General features: G+C 35.2%; 1 protein-coding gene across 2 annotated transcripts in view; it reads right to left on the bottom strand.

The window, feature by feature from the left end:
• The window catches only part of LOC110034069 (zinc finger CCCH domain-containing protein 55-like), a gene marked incomplete in the record, with an annotated part of 54737 nt that extends 38371 nt beyond the window's left edge, over positions 1-16366 (bottom strand). The window contains 2 exon segments of one of the 2 annotated variants that reach the window (XM_020738321.1): positions 11930-13023; positions 16147-16366. 2 annotated transcript variants of the gene reach the window in all.
• Positions 16367-24005: the final 7639 nt, after the last annotated feature.

Below are 24005 nucleotides of genomic sequence, written 5' to 3'. Positions count from 1 at the left end.
CATATTTTTCTAAAATTATATATATATACGTAAATTCAAAAGTCCTTCCGAAGCGGGTGACGGGATTTCGATTCCGGCTGCCGACAGCTTCTTACGGGCGCCCCCCAAACATTAACTTTTTCCCCTTTTAAGCGCCGACAACCGCCAACAAAATAGCCTGAGCCTCAGCTTCTAAAGAAGAATCTACGCAAGAAGGGGAGGAGAAAAAGAGAATGCAATTTCCTGTATCATTCCTAGCCACACCCCCACAACCAGCACTATCAGGTTTCCAGCTCCCATCCGTGTTAAATTTAATCCAACCCCTGGGAAGAGGTCTCCACCTGACCAAAATAGTTCTAATAGGAGCCTAACATCATTCATATTAGTGTTATCCAAGGAAAGAAAATAATTTATACCAGCAAAAAAAATTCTTCTTATTGTTCCCAAGCCTCCACAATTTATTAATGTAAGCAATGATATTAGTGAAAACCGTCCTACATCGAATGTCCTTGCTAGCATGAATAATATCATTCCGGACCATCCAAATGAACCAGCAAATAATATAGGGATAAATTTGCAAGAAATGCTTTTTCTTTCCATCAGAATTGCATGCAATAGAAGTAATAAATTGCTCTTAGGAGTTACGATGGTGCCAAACCACAATCCAGCCTTATGCCAAATAAACCTAGAAAAAGAACATGAGAAGAAAGTGTGTTCAATGGTGTCCTCAGCTGCATGACAAAAACAACATCTAGAAGCAAGTCTTAAACCTTTTAATTTGAGAATATCATCACAAGAAATGATATCATGGAAAATCCGCCAGGCCAAAAAGGAAATAGACGGAGTTAACGCCTAACTCCACACACCCTCCTCCCAAGAGAGGAGTATAAAGACTTAGTAATGGAATGATTTAAAGGAGTTTTCATTTTCGGAGTGTCATGCAGTTGCTGATAAAGGGAATAGTGGAAATAAAGTTTGCTTCTTCCGTCCCCAAAATGTTTATTAATAAAGGGATGTTCCAATGTCCATCCACCCAAGCATCCGACACCTTAAGGTTGGTGAGACTGAAGTCTCTCAGCTCAAGCACAACATGGGACCAACAATCATGCCAGAAAGAAATACTACCATCACCCAACTCCCAGTAAAGGTAGTTCTTGGCCCAATCTCTAATAAGAAGCAACCTCTTCCACATAGTAGAATCACCTAATTGCCACCTGGCCAAAGAAGGAAGGGATGACCGACAGTATTTCCCATGCATACATGCATGAACTTAGCCCACAAAGAATCCCCTTTCCTTAGATTGAACCATTATTTAAAAACATTTATTTCAGCAATGTGATGCAGAGATTTGAAACCCAAACCTCCAGCGTAAAGAGGTTTACAAACATCCTTCCAAGAGAGCCATCTCCGACCAGAATGATTTCCCACCCAAAGGAACAGATTGAAACATCTTTCTTAGGTTGGAGGACTTGTAGAGTGTATAATAAAAGAAGAGAATGAAGAATGCTTCTGAGCAAAGTGATTCTTCCCCCAAAGGAAAAAAAGTTATTTTTCCAATTCATAATCCTTTTTCGCACCTTTTCCACAATATCATCAAACTGAATACCCCTCTTTCTGCCTTTAAGGAGATACACCCCCAAATATTTCAGTGGAAGGTGAGAAAGAGAAAAACCCGAAAAAATAGCAATCCAGGAAACATTAGCACGATTAACTGTATCTCCCATATAAATATGACATTTGCTAGCATTAAAGAGGAGCCCTGAAATGGATTGAAAATCGGCCAATAAACGATGTATCTCCTTGATCGACCTTTTACTTGCATTGGAGAATAAAATCATGTCATCACCATAAGCTAGATGAGACACCATCATCTTTGACTTATGAACATAATGCAAAAAAGGATTATCCCTGAAAAGGTTGTTAAGAAAGCGAGAAAGATAATCAAATATTAAAATGAAAATAGTAGGTGATAGAGGATCTCCCTGCTTTATGCCTCTAACAGTACTAAAGAAACCTGCAGCTTGACCATTGATAAGAACACTATATTTGTTGCAATGGAGCCAAGTGAGGATAAGTTTGCAGAAATCTTGAGAAAAACCACGGGTCAATAGAACTTTCACAACGAAATCCCAACTGAGAGAGTCATAAGCCTTCCGAATATCCAATTTAGTAATCATGTTCCCTCCTATACATTTTTTATCAATATCAAGTATCAGCTTCTGGGCCAACATGATATTATCAGTGATCCCCTGCCCTGAATAAAGACCGATTGATTCAAAGATATGAAATCATTTAGAAGAGGTTGAATTCTTCTGACAATAATCTTGTTGATCAGCTTGGAGAGAACAGAGGTAAGAGATATAGGCCGAAAATGGTCCCAAGAAGATATTTGAGAATTCTTAGGAATAAGAACAATAGTAGCGGCAGAAAAATAATTTCCCGGAGTGTCCCCTTGAAAAAGCTTTGAATAGCAGCCACTATCTGCTCCTTGACAATACTCCAACATTTAATATAAAAATCCGAAGTAAAATCATCAGGGCCCAGTGCTTTGTTGCAATTTATATCAAGCAAGGTGGTATGAATCTCTTCCTCCGAAGGAAGATGACATAGGTCAAGATTCACCATGTGATGTCTGCCATCATCAAATAAAGAGTCATCAATAGTTCCCGTGATCTCCTGATATTGAAAGAGTTTAGAGTAATAAAGAACTGCACTCTCCCCAATCATCTCATCCCCAGTAATCCAGTTTCCCTCATCTTTAATCCTGACGATGGTGTTATTAGCTCTTCTTTGTTTAATACAAGCATGAAAATATCTGGTATTTCTATCGCCTTGAGTGAAATGAGTTTCCCCTGATTTTTGTTGCAAAAGCTCCTCCTCCCAAAGGGAAGCCTCCACTAATTCCTTATTCACTTCCTGAAGATCATGAATAAAATCATTAGAGTTTTCATCAAGAGCCTGCAGACTATTGACCTTCTCCTCAGCTCTCCTAACTCTGGCATGAACATCACCAAAAACATTCCAATTCCAAGATCTGAGTGCAGAAGCCACCTTCTTATATAATTTCCAAAGTATAAGTCAAGCATTCCCAACCTCCTCACATTTCCAATTATCCACGATAAGTCTCATGAAATCCTCATGTTTAGCCTAAACATCAAGGTAACAAAAATGATAAGTAGAAATCTTTTTAAAATAATCAAAGGATAGAAGAAGGGGGAAATGGTCAGAACCAGATCTGCTTAGATGTTGGACCTGCAAAAAATCATAGGAGGAAAGCCAAACTTGATTAGCAAAACATCTAACAAGCCTTTCAAAGAGCTTACTTCTTTTCCAAGTGAACTTAGAGCCGACAAAACCCAAATCAGTAATGCCTGCACTATTCATATAGTCAATGAATTTATTAGTTAAAATGGTATCAATACTCCTACCACCTAACTTTTTAGACTCATGCATAACTATGTTAAAATCCCTCCAACCATCCAGTTCTGATGAATATTCTTACCCATCTCAAAAATTTTGTGCCAGAGATCGGATCTAGCCACGTTAGAGGTTCTAGCGTAGACAAAAGTAAGGTGACCTGAAAAAACATCCATAGAAAAGAAAGTGTGCACAAACTATCTATCGTCAATGGTGATTTTCATCGTAATATGCTTCCGTCAGAAAAGCCAAATTTTGTTAGAACAATTAGAAAAGTACGAGAAATTCTTAAATTTGCCCAAGATACGGTCATCCACAGAGGTGACCATAGGTTCTAAAATAACAAAAATATCAATGTTATGAATCCTTGTCATTAATTTGAGTCTACCAAGGGAGTGAAGATCTGTAGCTCCCCTGATATTCCAAATCAGGATATTAAACATGGGTAGACACATGTCCCTTCCTAGTTCCTAGAAGATCTAGTTCGGGACCGTCCATTTTCACCATCCGAATAATACTGATTTGTGTTCGACAAGTTGTTTCCACTCGCAAGAAAAGGTGTTTCTGTTTGACTTCTAAACTTACGCCTACGATATTTTTGTACATGTCATTCATCTCTAAGAATTTTTTAAACATCTTCTAAAGGAGTGTCAGAGAGAGCATCAGATTGATGAGAAAATGTAGAGATATTACCCATATTAAGCCTCCTCAATCAAGGGATTAACAGGCGGGTCCAAATCAGGCAGAGCAAGCATCACCCGACCCATATCAGCTAGCTGAACCAATTCATTTGAAGAAATAGGATTAGTAGGATTAATATTTCTAACAGCATTCAGATTAGCAAGAGGGGGCAGCGTCTCCATCAAATTGTAAACCATCAGGAATACCCGCAGGAGGGCCAAAGACATTGACAATGGGTTGAGGCGCATCAACAGTAAGCCCAACCACAATATCATTTTGATCCGCAGAGGTAGCAGCAAACATGACACGCGGGGGACGTGTGTCCTCCCGTTTTCTAAGTTCAAGGTGCATCTTGAAACGTTGATTGTGGCCAAACATACAACAGTGTGGGCAATAGAGGGGGTTATTTTCTAATAAAACTTGTTGACAGTACCCGTTATGTGTCGAACCGATCCATACCTCATCTGGAGGGGGTAAAGTGACATCTCTTTCAATTAGAAAACAAGTCATAGCCGGCCTCGTAAGATTATATGTGGGAGCATCCAACTTGAAAGGCCTCCCGAACATGGCAGCCAAAGAAAATAAAATTTCATGATTAAAAAGATGCACCTTTAATCCCTGGAGACGAAGCCAGACGGGGATTATCGGAGCCTCAGCCTTAGGATCAAAGTTAGCTGACCATTTCAAAACCTGCATCCCGTAATCTTCGAACCAAATCACTCTCTTCACAAAGAGGCGCATATAATCCTCCTCATTGGAGAGTTGAATTAAAACATGTACGCCATTAAGAGGACCTATCTTCCATTCTCCCGTAAGCCTCATAAGTTCGAAATGTTTACAGAGAAATTCCATCTTTGGATGACCATACAAAAATTTTCCCACAAGATGAAGCTCACATGAAGACAATTCATTCTGATTTACAAACTTACCAAATAAATCTAATATAAATTAGGAAATGAGATAAATTTGAAATAAAAAAAATAAAGAAACAAATAGGAAGGGCTAAAACTAATCAAGAGGTTTTCCCAAGTAGTCCCCAATCAAATCGTCCAACCTAGCATGCAACTGAAATCCTTCTCAATTTTCCACATTCACCCTCAAACTGAGTCATAGATGTTGTACAAGCCAGACTTAATATTGAACTCTCAGAATGTGTTTAAAGGAATTGCTTTACTTAAAACATCAACAACTTGTTGGTGTGTCAGGATGAAGCTTAATTGTATAATTTACCTATTAAGCTTCTCAAAGAAAAAAGTATCAATCAACTTCAATATGCTTAGTCATATCATGATGCATACGATTCTTGGCAATACTAATAGTTGTTTAACTATCCTAAAACATCAATATAGGCCTTTTAGAGGTACACCCCAATTCCTTCACAATTTATGAATCCAAATCCCTTCATAGATACCCAAGGCAGCGCTCTATCATTATTCAACACTGCTTCTTAAAATAACTGCTTGCTTTTTAACTTCTCCATGTAATCAAAATTCCCCATAAATAAAAGCAATAACCACTAGTGGACGTTTTTTCAGGAAGTTCCCAAGCCTAACTTGCATCAATGTGACTTCTACCTCACTATTTTCGATTTTTTTTCAAAAATTAATTCATAACTAGGAGTCCGTGAATCTACCAAGAATCATATCAAGCGGTATCAAAGCAATTGATTTCTCAGAGATCAAATACGAGATCGCGACCGTATTCATTCGTGACCTAACCTTGCAAAATAGTAGTGATCCGAGCAATCTAAGAGGACAACTTTAGGATTGTCTTCAGATTCAGTCGTGGGTTGACCTAACTAGAAGCCAACCACGGGATCGACACATACAGACGCATTCGAACCTCTTGATACATCGTGCGACTGGAGCTTGCTGGGAAGACCGAAGGGATCGCATCATATAAGAGCTGTCTTCGTGAGCTAACTCGCCAAACTTTTGGGGATCTGGGAAGAGACGACTGGATTGCAACGTAATATTGGGTGGATTGACCTAAAAAAAGCTTGCAGAAAAGCATCGGGCATATCGCACCGTAGATACCTTCATGACAAAGGCTTGTGATACGATTGCGATTGGAGCCATTGAGGAAGCAACGCGGGAATACGATCACTTTTGCGATTGCATATCGCAATATACTTGAGATTAAAGCAAGCTGAGAAGGTTGTCTGGCAATTGCGGCGAATTGAGACACAAAACTCCCATCTTTCTTTTGTTCCAAATTAAGTGTCGGAAGGTAACAGGTCTCAAATCAAATTGTACTGACTACAGCTTGTTATCTTGCCGTACATACGTGATTCAGACTATCCAGAAATCATCGATGACATTTCAAAGTACAACGGTTTCCATCTTTGTGATAAAAAATTTCTCGGAGGACCAAGAAAGTAGATGAAACGAAAAAAATTAGAGGAAGAGGTGAGCCAACTTAAATACAAGATAGAGGAAAGGTGTGCAACCATCGACAAAAAGTTTTCAACCATTGAAAACTAATTGGAGCGCTAGGAAGAGATGATAAGGAGGTTTATCGAGATGCAATTCAAAGACACCTCCAGCGGTTCAATTTGCAAATCCTATACAAGGGCTAATCAAAGATTCATTTTCTAAATCGAAAGGGAAAGAAATCGAATGAGAGAGACAGAAAAAAAGATCCGCCATCAAGAACATCCTCCTAAGGCTTGGATTGGGGGAAGGAGAGAGGGGGGTAGAATAGAGATTTTAGAGAGAGGGAGAGTTGGTCTGAAACATGAAAAAGTGGTTAGGCAATGAGTATAGAGAGGCACAGAGAACAAAGAAGTCGGGGGTAAGATACGACTATGATCGAATAAAGAATTTTTTTCCAAATTACATAGGGGAAAACATGTGAGGGAGAGGAAGTTGGGGTGAAAATGCTAGGGTTCGAAAGTTGAAGAATCTTTGAGGGGGAAGAAGCACGTTGGTAGGTATGTTGGGTGGAGCTATATTTTGGGATATATGGCCTAAATGAAGAAAAGAAGCTCATGGCGACAAGTTGTGCTTGGAGGGAAAGTTCCTAGCGTGGTTGCAATGGAGGGAGGCTAAATACCCAATTCGCTCATGTGAAGAATTAAGAATTGCTTGTTAGAACATTTTGGGAAAGAGACCTGCAGAAGCAATTCTTTGCATTTACTTGAGAAGGGACTGTCATAGAATATAAGGAGAGATTCGAGCTATTATCGAGACGGCTAAGGGGAATTTTTGAAGCAGCATTGAAGAGTATTTCATGAAGGGTCTAAAGCCTCACATATGTTTGGAATCAAATCCCCATTCAGTATAGCATTTTTATGTCATCAAGTGCATCCCAAAATTAATGTTCATTTACAATATCCTTAAACATCAAAATTGGGGTAGTTAAATTTATTTTTTTTTTTTAAATAGCATTCATGGAGTGGTAGTATTTTCTGATAACAAAAGAGTAACACTTATACCCCATTTATTGTTGGCATACCCAAGAAAAATATACCAGGCATATTTAGGATCAAATTTCTGTGATTACGAGAATGGACATAAATAAAGGATATACCTTAAGATTTTAAGTGAAATAGTAGAAGAAAATTTTTTGATGTAAAAATCAGTAATCATCAAAATATGAAGAGGCGTTTTGAAGTTAAAAATCAAGCTAGGCACTCAATTGATATGTTAGAGTAAGAATTGTTTCTCCCCAAAAATATATGAAAACTTGATGAGAAATCATAATTGAGTGTGATACCTCAGAGAAATATTTGTTCATTTTCTCAATTATTTCATTTTATTGTGGGGTATCAATACACAAACTCACATAAATGATTTCATTTTTTTTAAAGAAATGTTGCATGATCAGTTTTGACAATTTAAATTTTGCACTGAAATTGACTTTGAATCATGTCAAAGGTTTGGAAGATTTGGAATGTTTCAGATTTTTCATTTATTAGGAATACCTAAGTTTTTTTTAGTGTGATTGTCAATAAATGAGAAACCATTTGGCCACACTTAAGGTTTTCACATTTAAAGGTCCCCAAATATCAATATGGATACTAGCAAAATGGCGTGAGGGTTTGTATTAGGTCATTGAATAACTATTTCTAGTGTGTTTGACAAATTGACAAATCTCACATTAATAAAAATTAATTTTTTATTGGCAAACAAATGAGAATAAAACAACAGTGATGACCCAAGTTATTACAAGAAATGATTTTAAACAGAAATAGACTCAACAAACACAAAACTTAGAGATAATAAGCACATGAATTCATTTGTGTTCAAAGAGAGATTTTTCTTGAGCAGGTAGAAGCCTTGATGCATTTTAACGTTGTCAATCACCTTCTTCAACTTTATCACCTAAAATTCATAAGAGCTTGCAGGAGATTAGTTATGCATTTCCTATCATGAATAAACTTATTGATTGAAAATAAATTATTGTACACCTGTCGAATCCTCCATTTCCAATCAGTATCAACTTCTTTCTACTCTCTTCTCTCCTAACTTCGGCCAAGACTCCACGAATAAGATGGCAGAGGCTTTGTTGTCATGATCCTCTCTCTCGCCTCATCCAATTCTTGAGTTAGCTCTACTAAAAATTTGATGATTCTCTTCTTCTCGATGATGGATTTAAATATCACAACATCAAGTGGACATTTTCACAAGTGTCTCAAATATATCCAATTATAAGCAATACCTTATCAAAGCGTTAAAGTATCGGATGACACTTGGCTCTCCATGGCGAGAATTATGAAGCATGTTTTCAATCTCAACCAGCTCTATAGGGTTTACAGCATTGAATTATGTTTCTATTGCAACCTCCAAGATTTCTTTGGTTGTCGTGTAGAGAAAAATAGCTTTCTTCCATTTCAATCAGTAATCATTAAGTTGACTAGCCAAGACAACCATATGATCTCGATTCTTCCATGTGCGGTGGTTAAGGTCGGTGATCTCAAGAATTGTGAATTCTCCCCTGACATGTTCCTCTTTTTATTGAAGATAGCTCCAGCCATTAAGTTCATGATTTGTGATAGAGTTAAAAGAAGACAGGAGTCTTCTGAAAAGAATCTCTAGTTTTTTATTTAGAATTAATATCCAGGGTAGAACTTAACGTCTTCATTCGTACTTGGTCATCAACCTCACAGGTATTTAGGATTGCTACTTATTGTAGGAAGAAGGTTTGTTGTTGTTGTTGTCGGAGGTTGGTTGGGCTGTAGAATCGGTTGCTACTGTTGTCGCTGCGGCCTAGGAGGCTTCTTGCAAAGGATCTGCAACAGAGAGAATTTCGATGGTAAAAGAGTTTTTTTGGAGGAGAGCCTGCAGTAGGGAGACTCCAATGGAGACAAGCCTGCGATAAGGAAAAATCTGGTGGAGAGCCTGTAGCAGGAAGATTCCAACAATGAAAAATAAGGTAAAGGGATTTTCAAAAAATGAGAAATAAGTTGATAAAGTACTAAGATGAATCAACTAAAATAATAGTGATTTGTGTCTCTATTATGAAGACAGGAAGCGCATTAAGTAAACAATTTATTGTGCCAACATACGATAGTGCGTATACAAAATAACTCCATCATATTACCAAAATGTTAAGCTTAAATTCAATAAACAAGTTGAATCAAAGTTGAGAAATTTACAGTGGTAAGTCAAATCTAATAAATCTACTCTCCCAAATAGTGATGAATAAAATGGTGATAAATTAGGGTGGAGCCCATAATTCCAAATAGGATACGTGCATAGACACTAGTATCGTTCAAGGTATCAAGCGGATTGTCACTAGGATCATTCACAGTATCAAGAGGATTGTCACGAGTTAGTAACATAACAACTGGTTTGTTAATGTTAATTTTCATAATTTCATTTTCTGCTGAGGTGATTTGATTATAGCAAGCAAAACTTTATTTAATTGTTTCTTAAATTAATATTTTCTAGCAATAAATTCATTTATACGACCATTTAGGACTAGGATCATTCCCAGTATCATGCGGATTGTCACATGTTAGTGACATAACAACTAGTTTGTTAATGTTACTTTTCTTAATTTCATTTTCTAATCAGATAATCTGATTATTAAAAGTAAAACTTTATTTAATTATTTCTTAATCTAATATTTTCTAGCAATAGATTCATTCATATGACCATCAGGGACTTTCCTCGTGGTGTTTACATAGAAGAATAATACAACCTAATGATATTTGTGCATCATACAAAAAAAAGCCCAGAATCAATTCAAAGCAAATAATTAAGGCCTAATCCACCTAAAAACATTGGATGGCAACAAATTCCTGATTAACAGATCAAGCAAACTTCAAAAAAATAAAAGAAGAGTGCCAACAATATATATACTCATCACATGATGAATAATGCTCCATAAAATAACTCCATACAACCGAAATATTAGATAGACATCACAATACACATTAAGTTCATCTCTACAAAAGGAAATAAGAAGCAGTGATACACTCATGTCAATCTATAGTTGTGCTCCTCAAAGTACTTCACACAAGCCGAGTTCAAACTTGACATTCTTAAGAATCAATTAATCCAATGGTGAGGCAATTCTAGAAAAACTTCAACAAATATCATATAATAACTCACTAATTTAATAAAATTTTTGACAATTACACAAGCAGATGTCTTCTTAAAAGAAACTTTAAACTTCTTGGTATCAGCTAAAGTTCTAATTCTAAAAGTAATATTCCAAAAATATCACATCCTTGAGCCAAAAAATTACATAGTAGCTTCAACCTGGCATGAAGGTTTTTATTTTGTTATTATTATTTTTTTAATCGAATAATCTCTAAAAGAACTCTAAGATGTTGCTCATACGCTCTTGGAGTATTAAGATATCATCAATTAAAATAACAATATTTGATTTGACAATTAAACAATCAATTCATAAAGTTGTTGGAACATTGGTTAATGCCAAACACTACCATTAAAATTTCATAATACCCAATAATTAATAAGTACGAAATTTTATCAAGAAACATCCACTATTTTATCCCTCACCAAGTGTTAACCTAATCTAAAGGACACGAATTCCTCAAAAATGATCAAACCTGCAATCAATAAGAGAAAAAAAGAATATTTATTTTTCATAATCGCCAAAATCAATTGTTCATAATCCATAAAAAGCCACATGAGTTCATACTTGAAATTAGCATGAAAGCTTCACAATAGAAAACACTGGACCTAACAAAACACTTATATAATCATTCTTATAATTGAATTTTTAGTTCTTCCAACTTAATGGATTTATCCTATGACATGGCTTAAAAAAAAGTGTACCATTATAAGCTAGCTCAATGCTGAATTCAACTTCTTTCAATGGTGGCCAACCATAAAACTCCATAGGAAACACATCACAACAAATGGCACCAAATATTCTCTGATATTGAAGGTTTACTTCCCTGAACTTCAATTAAGATAGAAAGATACTCAAAGATCCCATCAAGAAGTAAATGCTAAGAATCATGTCCCTTGTTACCACTAATAAAGCTTAAGATTGTTCTAGAGAATTAAAAGTACTCACTTGCAAAAGCAATCCATTGAGACATGATAAATGAAGAGTCGATCCATCACTAAGATGACATCAAAGTCATCTAGATAAGAAATAGTCAAACCCACGAGTAAATCAAAATCTCCAACCTAAACTAAGTAGATGATTGAATACCAAAAAAATTGGATCATATGCAAACACAAACGGAAAATGTTTTATTGATTCATAAATGATACCCAAACATAATACAAGGAAAAATCATATTAAGAAATGAGTATATTCATTATCTAGCAATCCCCAATTAAAAGATAATCAAATCATATTAAGGAATGAGTATATTCATTATCTATCAATACCCCAATTAAAAGATAATCAATGATAAAAGTACCTTCAATAAATGAATTTGGGGTGAGGGCCTCCTATTGAGTCAAAGTAAACACCATATTGCCGTTTTTGTTGCTTTTACTAAGGCTCGATGGTTGTTCAATATGACCGCCTCTACAAGAATTTCCAAAAGCATGCCTTGGCGGATAGTGATTACAGTGAAGACGAACATTTGATTCCCACTGACTTAGCATTGTCACCTAATTCATTGCACTTGAAGCACTTCACAGCAAAATTTTTAGACATGTCTATCTGTTGATCTTTGGGTTTGAACTTCCAATTATTCTTCTAAAATTTTAATGCTCCACCAAAGCCAAATGTAGGTTTCGCTTCTTGTTTCATTTTCATTATTAGACCATCAATTTTTTGTAGTGTAACACCTTACCAACCATTACATAAAATATCACCTAATATAGCCACTCAGATAGCTCATTAGAAACTCTGCTAGAAATATTAAGCATTGCGAACTTCATCTCCCATAAGGCCAAATACAAACCATACCCAGATGGCATGCCACAGTTGTCTCCCTGCTAAATGGAAGTAAATCCATACCTCGAACAGCTTTAAACTCCAGTGTTAAATATTCCTCAAAGAAACCACCATGAAATTGTTCCCTGGTAATATATTCCTCAGCTCAAAAAGCCCATAACTTAAAATTTCGCCATACATCAGCTTGAGCCTCAAGTTCTTAAGCTATAAAAATGACATTTCGATAATAAATCACTCTTAATTAGCTTGTCAGATTGAGCACAAAACTTCAAAAAGATTTTACTTGCATGTAAATGCAAATGGCACCATTATAAATTGTTCAAGCTTTGAGAAAACCACGACTAAAAGACCACCCTCTCCTCCAGCATGCATCAGCTACACTGGTTGAAGATATTGTTGCTGTCCTATTAGTTGCATTAAAAATCATTTAATTTTTGTTGCCTGTTCAAAAGTTGTCACAGGATCTTGCACTACAACAAAAACCCCGTAGCCCATCATAGGCTCATCTATAAGCACACATGCTGCTTTAATAGCAAGCCGCCTTCCAGATCCATAGATCATGCTCCATCAGAACCAATGCTTCCTCAACTTTGACATATCATTGGAAACCTAAATTAAGTAAATAACTGTGGTAAGTACCTCATTAATAATATCCTCACCGAGAACTCTTATTACAATTCCATAATCCCTAAGACTTTGCACTAAGCCATAAATTTGTTACCCCGTACTAGACTCAATCAAATTTTCATGAGTGATAAATCCAAAGCATAAACAAGTTATATTAAGTAAAAACAAAGTGTTGAACTAAAAACTAAGAAAAAAAGTATCGCAAGTGATAAATTTTGAGCTTATTACAGTTTCATCAAATATAGTCCAAGACCTACCTTAAAGAAAAAAAATGAAATAAAATCAAAATCCTATTCAATATCACAATGAGAGCACCAAAAAAACAAATAAAACTTCCTTGAAGGTTTCTCAACTTTATCCAATACATGTGATGTATTAGAAAGAATAAGCAAAAATCATAGCTCAATTAAGAGAATTCCATGACATTACTGAAAATATCATAACCAACAATGCTTTCAAGCAACTAGGAACATCCAAAACAAAGATAAATAATTAATTTAATAATATACTACATCCATTTAAATAATTATTGGAATATTTTCAAACGTAGAATTATCAATGCAAATTAATAAATTGTTGTGAATGGACCTAACAATGAAGTATAATTTTTAAAAACAAAGAATCGATCAAATTAAGTAAAAAGTTAAAGCAAGCCAAGGACAAGAGTGAAAATTCAAAGAACAATATAAACGAGTTTTTGTTGCAATAGGCTAGATCAGTTAAGATCTAAACTATTATGCATCATCGTTCCATATTTTGGTCATAGCCTGCTTATGACTTAACCTATTCCTCACCTCTAGTCCACCAAGTTCTCGGCTATAATGTAGTTATAAGTCCATTACACAAGCAAACATCCAAGATTATAAGGTTACCTTCAACATTATAGCAACAACACTAAATCAACTAATCATCATAGCAATAGTTGTAGGCATCAATGCCATCTCACCCTCCACGATTTTAAAGAAAAAAAAATTCATATCGTCACCTAGCTCAGCCACAAAGAACCATAAATTTGCCAAGGCCTAAATAGGATGTCAAACTCCCTTAAACCAAGAAAATGTTGCATAGGAGTTCATGATTAATTAATGAGATGTTTTGCTCAACCAGCAAATTAGAGGGACTTATTAGTCTATAATAATATGTATGGCTCTCTTATAGGAGACACTTGTGCATTCTATCACTAGCACCTGATATAAGTCATTAATTTGTAATTTGAAGTTAATTTTTCATTTAATCCAATCCTAATTAAATTGAAATTGAATATACTACTATTTACTAAACTTTCAACTACTTCATTTAAAAATTAACTATTGAATGACAAGGGACATTAGCAATATATTTGATTCAAACCAATCATGCAGTGTAGATTAAAAACTATTTAATCAAGCTTTAATCATTATTAATAGCCAAAATTTATCATGTTTACTAATCAAACACTTTCTCAAATTCCCACAAATCTTGTCAGCTTTGAGATTTACAAACAACACACACAATCCCACTATTCTTTCTCACTTACAGCTTTTCCTACTCCGATTATGCAACAAGAATCAAAATCATCATTTTCAATGTTACCTTTTGGCAAGCTTGAATCCAAATTTATACTCATTTTTCAAACCATCACTCCCTTCAACTACCACTACTCCTATTTCGATTGTAGATGATGAATTCAAAGACAACGGTACAAGCAATAAGCCATGTCAGAGGCACTACAATGTAGCAAATAACCAACTTCATATAACTTGAATCTTGCATTAACTTCAATTAAATATATAAACAAAGTATTTCTTGATTACTTTAAAACCCTTTTGTAGGTAACATGGAGGTTTATGACAAGCATGCATACATATAAAATATATATGGGAGTAATTCCATAATGAAGTCCATATGCTTCCACTTCTAAGCAAAAGAATAGCAGGAAATAGGAAGCATGACATCCCTCATAAACAAACAAAACATCCTTCTAGAATCGACATCCCCAACTTTCACATGTAAAACTGTAAAGTATCATTTCCTCACGCTTGCAAATAACAAAAAGTGTAACATGTGTGGAAAGTAAGATTACAAATCCAATCAAAATTTCACACAATTCTAATTAATATGTGCGAGAACCTGAGAAAAAAACGAGCTACCAAAGGAAGATGCTGAAATCAACTCTGTAGAAGAGCCATGAAATCAAAAAATAGAATACAATGAAAAGTACTTACAACGGAAGAAGAACAAACAAATAAGGGGTGAGAAAAAAAACGAAAGACCATTGATAGACATAAATAAGTATCTTAATGCATGCCTAAAGTTCAAATTCTACATGGTGAACCTAGAAACCCAAAATGTCAGGAAAATAGATTTAGCTTAGATGTAGATCACAAATGATAATATGTCATAATTCCGATGTAATCATGTTAATGTCATTAAGCAGGGTATTATTCAAACAAAATATCATATGGAAATACTAAAATACAATCAATAACTTCTGAGGTGTAAGAAAACTGAAGCTTTTAACCAAAACTCTTGCATATAAGCTTCAGCATCTGATGTTAAGTTCCAAAACATTAATAATTAAAAAACAGCCAGATGATGCAACATCAATTTCATAATCATCTAATAAAGTAGCCTTAAGGACCAATATAAATTAATAAATAAAATAATCCTAATAACGAATGATAATTTTATAGCATTCTTGCTTGGTCAACCAACATTAACAAGACAACAAAAATGAATTGAATTCATTATAAATGACAAAATTATGAAGACAAGCCTCAAGGTCCAGGCACAATTTGGAGAAAAATAATGAAATACACGTGCAGCAACGTTGTGAAGTTACAGTTTCTTCTGGTAACAAAGAAATTGAACCACGTGACCTCGTCGATCAAGCATTTAAACGATTAAAAATACTAAAAAACACCACTGAAAACTAGGAAAAAAACAATATAGCAGCATTTCCATCCTCTGACAATTTTCCAAAATATCTTTTCATATTTTTCTTCTGCAAGGAGAAATTTTGGGCGAAAGTATGATGAAAACCGGGATTCCAAGAAAACCCTAGATCTAAGAAAACGAATGGTATGATGAACATTTGAAATGAAATTTCTATAGAGCACCACATACCTATCTGTTGCGATTGCATCGAACTCGTTCCGTCGCCTCCGGCAACGAAAACCTAGAAGAGGGTTTTAGTGAAACTCATCGAGCGAGCAAAAATGCATCTTTTCGACGGTGTGTGATTTATAGGAGCCGATATTACGAGGACGCTCAGGATTCCGACCCGACCGGTCTGCATAGAAGAACCGGACAATTTCAAGGCAATACTCAGGCCGGTGGCGAATTTTTCCCCTCGGGACACAGGATGGCTCTACGTCCGCATTTCAGTCTAGCCAAAAGAAAAAACTTTGCGCTGAAGCCCGACCCGGCTCAATGTTTCAGTACATTTTCGTGTATTCCGTCTTTTTTGTATTATCTAGCCTATTCTTTGTCTTCCCTCATCTTTTTTGGATTTGTACGCCTCGACTCCTCAGAAACTTCTATTCTGTTTTTTACAGTAGAAAAATAGGGTTTCAAAAAACATTTTTTGACTCTGTTAGGGTTTAGTCATTGCAGTTCTACGGTCACTTTGTTTTTTTAGTGGAGATAGATTTTTCTCTTAATAAAGAAATTGGAAGTATAGATTACGAAAACAATGTCAACGCGATTGGAACGGAGGTGAGTTATCTTGCTTAACTGAATCTGTTTTCCAGTTATTTCTTGGCTTAGTTATCTACGGGTTATTTTGACGAAATGATCAATAACCCGAGAATAATCCAACAATAACCCGAGAATAACCCAACAATAACCGAGAATAACCTAACAATAAATTTTAGGACTATCTCCAATTACTTTCACTTATTTGAGGGTTATTATCATGTTATTTTGGGATTATTTACGGTTTATTGTTGAAGAAATAGCTAATAACTTGATAATAACCCAAGAATAACCCATGAATAACCTAAAAAAATCCTTCTTATCTGCATATATTGGGTTTATTATGAGGTTATTTTAGGGTTAATTCCATTTAATTTAACACTTATTTATGTGATTATTATCATGTTATTTTCGGGTTATTGTTGAAGAAATGCCTAATAATCCGATAATAACCCAAGAATAACCTAAAAAAATCTTTATTATCTGCATATATTGATGTTATTTTGAGGTTATTTTAGAGTTATTTTCATTTACTTTTACACTTATTTGAGTGTTATTACAATATTATTTTCAGATTATTTGCGGGTTTTTGTTGAAATACCTAATAATCTGATAATATCCCAATAATAACTCAAGAATAACTTAAAAACAATCCTTCTTATATGCATATATGACTATCTTTGTGATATAATTGTTCAAATTTGTAGTTACCTGGGCTAGGAAATGATTGCAATGATCCAATTGTTCGTAGTTTTCTTAATACTATTGTCCATAATGAGGTTGAGGCTTACGAACACTATTGCGCTTATGCACATCATGTTGGTTTCACTATACGCAATGACCATAGTAGTTACTGGGCTAAATCAAAGCAAATTAAGTCGAAAGATTATATATGTGGAAAAGCAGATCATAAGAGATAATCAAAGGTTGCCAATATGCTGAAGTACAGAAAAACTGATACAAGGACTGACTGTCAAGTCAGGGTTCGATATGCTGTTAATGTTGATGGCAATTGGACAATAAATAAATTTTTCGAAACTCATAACCACCCATTGGCAGAATCCGGTGACAAGCACCTTCTACGATCCAGTCAGAAGATTAGCAAGTTAAATGCATATTTGTTGAGATCAATGACAGGTTCAGAGATTAGAGCAGCGGACGCATTTAATTTCCTTTCTACAGAGGTTGGGGGAGTTGAAAACTTGGAGTGTACAAGGCAAGATACATATATATTTAATCAAAGGGAAAAAAGAAGCAGAATTGAACAAGGTGATGTCAACTCTCTGTTACAGTTATTCATGGAGCGACAAACTGAGGATAGCATGTTTGCATGGGACTTTCAAAGTGATGAGGAGGGTAGACTGACAAGATTTTTTTGGAGTGATGGGTCTTGCAGGCTTGACTATGATTGTTTTGGGGATGTCATCATTTTCGACACTAGTTACCGTTTGAATAAGTATAATCTATGTTGTGCTCCTTTTGAAGGGAAAACCCACCATCGGCAAAACATTCTCTTTGGATTTGGTTTTTTATCTGACGAGATAATAGAGTCCTTCAAGTGGTTAATCAAAACATTCATTCGAGTAATGAATGGTAAGCATCTAATTACAATTTTTACAAATCAGGATCAAGCGATGGCAAGAGATATTGGTGATTGTCTTCCACTCATAAGACAGACTATATCAATGGCATATATATAAGAAATTTTCGTCGAAAGTTCATTGTGATTTGGCGTACAAGAGCGTTAACAATCTATTTTACAAATGTATGCCGAAGTGTGATTCCGAAGAAGAGTTTGAAGATACGTGTGCTATGATGATTGAGCTAGGAAACATACACAACAACGTTTGGCTAAATTCATTGTATCATATAAGACATAAATTGTCAACAGCATTCAATAAGAAAATATTCGCAATGAGAATATTATCTATGCAAAGAAGTGAGTTCACAAATAATGTATGTCATGGTGCATCTAAGCCCACTAGTTCTCTCACTTATTGCTTTTTGGGTCTTGAAAATATAATGAAATCTTGGAGAATGAACGAGAAGAATGAAGACTTCAAAAGCTCTCAGAATGTTATTGCATCAGCGGCTAAAACAAGCCCAGTGTTGAGGCAACCTGCTACATATTACACTCGGAAGCTCTACTCCATGTTTGAGGAAGAGTTACTGCATGGGCTATGTGGATTAACTATTGATTTCTTAGTTAATAATCCATATGAATTCTATGTTATGAATTTGGATAATCGGGACACGAGTAGAGCCTGGATTGTTACATTTGACATGGTTAATTGCGATATCACCTGCAGTTGTAAGAAATTTGAAATGATGGGGTTGTTTTGCGCTCACTCTCTACGCGTTCTTAATGCGGTCAATTTAACAAAAATTCTTGAGAAATATTTGTTATTTAGATTGTCTGCTAAGGCAAAAAAAACATATATAATTGTTTTGGATACAAACGTATGAATGACTCTCAAATGTCGGACCGAACTTCCAAGAGATTCTTATTTCGGTCATATGCTCAGAAGCTTATCTACCAACTAATCAATAAAGCAGAAGGAAATGAACACGCCGAGACATATATGATGGAATCATTAAAAGCAATATCTGTAGGTGTTGATGATATATTAGATGGGAAGGATTCTAACCCAAATAAAAAAAATAAAAAAAGGAAATCACATAACAGAGAGTTCATAGTAGATGATCCCGCAAAAATAAGACCTAAAGGTATATCTAATGCGAGGTTGAAATGATACTGGGAAAAAACAAGAGAGCTAAGAATATATATTTCTACAATCCTTATATTCATTATTTTACATTACATTAATTTTCTCTAACTTGAACCACTATATACAAGAAAGGATCAAGAAGCATACATGAGCCAAGAACCGGAGATCCATTACAACGCAAATATGATTGCAGTGTCACATTCTCTGAGTCGGGTATAAAACCAAAATCCCACACTATTATTCTGGTTTTAGAACTAAAATATGGTCATTAGCATTCATTTCTATTTACAACAGAAATATGTGACACCAGAACCAACATACACCTCACTTCTGATGCATTCCATTACTGATCTCTAAGCTTACTGAGACAAACACCTTTTTATTAACAGAACAATGAACACTTACAATATATGTAAAGAATTGTGTAATATATGTTGAGGTTTTTGTGTACATATAATTGTTTTGATATGTTTGTTATGTGTACTTTACTATATAAATCTGTGTTGAATCTATTGTAAGAAGCCTAACAATAATCGTGGAGTAATCATGTAATATTACGTCAGCAATAATCCAACAATAGTCTGGCCAGAACTCCAGCAATAACTTGGAAATAACCTGACAGTAACCGAAAAAATCATAGAAATAACCTGAAAACACCTTAAAAGTAACTTGACAATACAATGCAATAACCTATAACTTTCTCCCCAAATAACATGAAAATAACCCAGCAATAACCTGGAAATACCATCGAAATATGCACTCGCAATAATCTAAAAATACCTTAGAAATAACATGAATATACCCTGACAATAATCTAAAAATAGCATAGAAAAAACCTGAAAATAACCGGAAAATATCTTAGAAGTAACTTGAAAATAACCTGAAAATACCTTAAAAATCACCTGACAATGTAATAACAATAACTTGAAAATACGTCCCCACATAACATGAAAATAACCTAGCAATAACCTTAAAATAACTTAGCAATATCACGACGATAATTTAGGTTCTTTTCAGGTTATTGCGAGTTATTTGTAGGGTATTTTCAGGTTATTTCTGATGTAATTTCAGATTATCGCCAGTGTATTTTCAAGTTATTTCTGATGTATTTTCAGGTTATTCCAGGTCATTTCTATGATATTTTCAGAGTACTGTCAGGGTATTTTAAGATTACTAACATGTTATTTTCAGGTTATTTCTATGATATTTTCAGGTTATTACTAGGGTATTTTCAGGTTATTATTAGGGTATTTTTAGATTATCGCCAGAGTATTTTTAAGTTAAATCTAAGGTATTTTCAGAGTACTGTTGGGATATTTTAAGATTACCGACAGGCTATTTTCATGTTATTTCTATAATATTTTCAGGTTATTACTAAGGTATTTCTAGGTTATTGCTAGGGTATTTTCAGATTATCGTCAGTGTATTTCGAGCTATGTGCAAACACTTACAATATACAAAGTCATATGCAATAATACTCTAGTGCAACAAAAAGAGACTCATACAGACATCCTGAAAACAATTATCTACATCCATTCAAATACATATTTACATATACTCCAAATAATTCATGCTTATCAACAGGTTACTATGACAATTTCAAACATATTTACAGCCATTCAAATATCATCCAAATAATTTATATATGCAAATTTCATATGCCAGCTCTGCCCTAAACCGAGCCATATACGCCTGTCAGTTCTGTTTATCCTTCCAATCAATTCTGTCTTTCAGTACAATTGTTTCCATATATTTACAAATAAAGATACCGAAGTCAACACTATTACTTTGTGTGGGAAGGTCTCTGGTCGTGGTAACATCCCATTTAGTCGGGTCATTGACGAAAGCTTCCCTGACGTCCTTGTGAAGATGTTTAATTTAGTAATAGAGATGATAGTTTAAATTGTTTAAATCATAAACAAAGGAAAAAGTTGCTTAAGTAATAAATGATCTAAGGCTTAGTATGATTATCACGTCGCAGGTAACTCCCAATTGCATTTTATTAGGCAACGAGTCAAAGAATCTCCATTTTCGATCGTTCTGATTCCCAACAACTAGAGTACAATGACCACTATTAATTATTGGAACTAAAATGACATCTACTTGGGCTACAACATCTTTTGTTACGTGGGCAACAATATCTCGCAAAGGATGGTATCTGTACATCTGCATAGTTCCAATAATTTTAAACGAGTTTATAAATTTAACAAGAGCATGAATCGATATAAATTAATGAGATAGCCGATGCTTACCTAGTGTGTTGGAGAGACGTATAAATAGGGTCTGAAAGAATCGGGTGACTGATGCTTTCTATTCTTCAATCCAATGACAAACATATCAATATGTTATGTGCCAACTTCTTGATTATTACAAAGTGTTTCGATGCACATTCAACTTCTATTAATATGTCTCAAAGCAATTATTATGTCATCTCTGCATTCTGATGAAATAATATTATTAACTTCAGTACAAGATTTAGGCATAAGACAAGAAAAAAAGGATTAGCTTTACTTACTTAGATTGGTAATTCTGCAAGCAGATATCTATGACCTTTTGCATGTGCGGGGGTATGAGTTCTCTGACAGGGAACTCTATGGCTGAAGAATCGACAACTGAATGTGTTGCATGAACAACACCAGGGAGAGCACCTTCGAAGACAACAATTGCTCCCTGTTGTTCCTCCTGCTTTTCTTTAACCAATTTTGTTGTACTAATTTTTTCCTCCTGTTCCCCAGCTTCATCGATCTCAGGAGATGGTTGGGTAATCGACAATTCTTCTTCTGCCATTATTATTTTTCTTCTCTTTACTACAATGAATGGGGAAACTGCTGCCCTCTTTTTTCCGGTGCCCCTAGACTTAATCCTTCGGACTAAGCTACCAAGAGGGTCTTCATGGATGTCTTCCTTTCCATGTTCCCCGTCACCTTTATTTATTTCTTGCCCTGTTTCAATATCAGCTGCAGATTCATCAAATGCAGTCATTCGTCCTATCGGTTGTTCTTCCCCCGCTTCCTCCATATAAGCAGGTGGCTCTTTCATTGCTGGTCTTTCTTTCATCCCAGCAATTTCAGAACCAACAGGAGATTCTTTATTTAATATTTTCTTTATTTCTTTGATGTCGGTCTTCACCTCCACCATCATATACTCTAATTTATCTAATATGTTATTTTACAAAATCTTTGAATTGAAACAAAAATTTTTGTTGCTCCCTGAGAATTTTACTGATCTCTGCTAAACCAATGTTGGTCCCTGAATATTTCTCTGGATGCATAGGTTGTGGGGTGCTGCGACTTGGAACAAAAGGGATACCAATGCCAGCCTCTGGTGTTAGTGGTTCAGTGTGTGTTTCGGGTTCTGGGATGGACTTTGCAGGAGAGGAGATCCAATCAACTCGAGGGGCAAGTAAACTTTGCTCGTCATCCCTTAAATCAGCCAATGAATCAAGAACCTGCAAGTACATACATTAAAACAAATAACTAAATGATATAAATTACCAAATAAAACCCTGAACTTATAACAAAAATTAATATTATTCACATGTACATCAGTCAGCCTCTGAAAGACTAAATGGATCCTTAAAGAGTTCCAACCTATATTTATTGGCCACCTCAACATGTGAGGTCTGGCATCAGGAACAGCCGGGGCTACCACGACTGTACGCTCATAAAACCACAGCTGCATAAACATAATTAAATCAGGAAATTATTACCCAAATAAGAAAAAAATTATTCACTAGAGTTGGATAATATACTAACCGTTAGAAGAAAGACAAATCAGTTCAGGTATCACAATGGTTGACCCATCCTTATTTTGATGACGCAGACATTGACTTGCTCAATGAGGTGGTCACATACCGTTGCGACCCAATTAAATGAAGAAAAAATATCTAAATTCTCAGCAAATGAATAGAGCCTTGTGGGCGCATTAAAATTGCTGGTAAGAAAGAATCAATTAGATAACAAAAACTTAATAATAAGTTCATCAAGTGGAGTGGATCACTCTTTGCCTGTGTGACATCCACACCACTGACGGGTTTTTTTTCCCAAGTTGCTGTAGGTCCTCTGTTGGGTATGCCAATCAACAAAACAACTTAGTCTGCATCAAAACTTAGCTCATTCCCTTCCATTATGAATGTCAGTCTATCCATATCCCAACAATTCAATATGTGCATAGTTAGGATGTGATCTTAAGGATAGGGGGGCATTTAAAAAAATGATTCAGCTTCAACGTTCCCAGAATTGACCACGTCACCTGAGAGACAATTGACCGAACCTTGTCTAACACTTCTCTTACTGTTGATGGACGACATCTACAATTCATAGAATGTTTGTTCATCAACCTACAAGAATAAGATACATTTTATCAATGCTGACATTAACTCACCGATCATTCAAGAATAACAGAGGAATAACCATAGAATAACCTAGAAATAACCGGGGAATAAACTGCGGAATAACCAAAAAATAACCTAACAAAAACTGAGGAATTACCTGAAAATGCCTCCCAAATAACATACAGATAACATTAGAAATAACCTACAATTTACCTAAAATAATAAAA

This window comes from Phalaenopsis equestris, unplaced genomic scaffold, assembly GCF_001263595.1.
Source record: "Phalaenopsis equestris unplaced genomic scaffold, ASM126359v1 Scaffold001343, whole genome shotgun sequence".
Taxonomy (NCBI): domain Eukaryota; kingdom Viridiplantae; phylum Streptophyta; class Magnoliopsida; order Asparagales; family Orchidaceae; genus Phalaenopsis; species Phalaenopsis equestris.
Note: the sequence above shows the minus strand (reverse complement) of the source record. Positions and strands in the feature narration are given on the sequence as shown.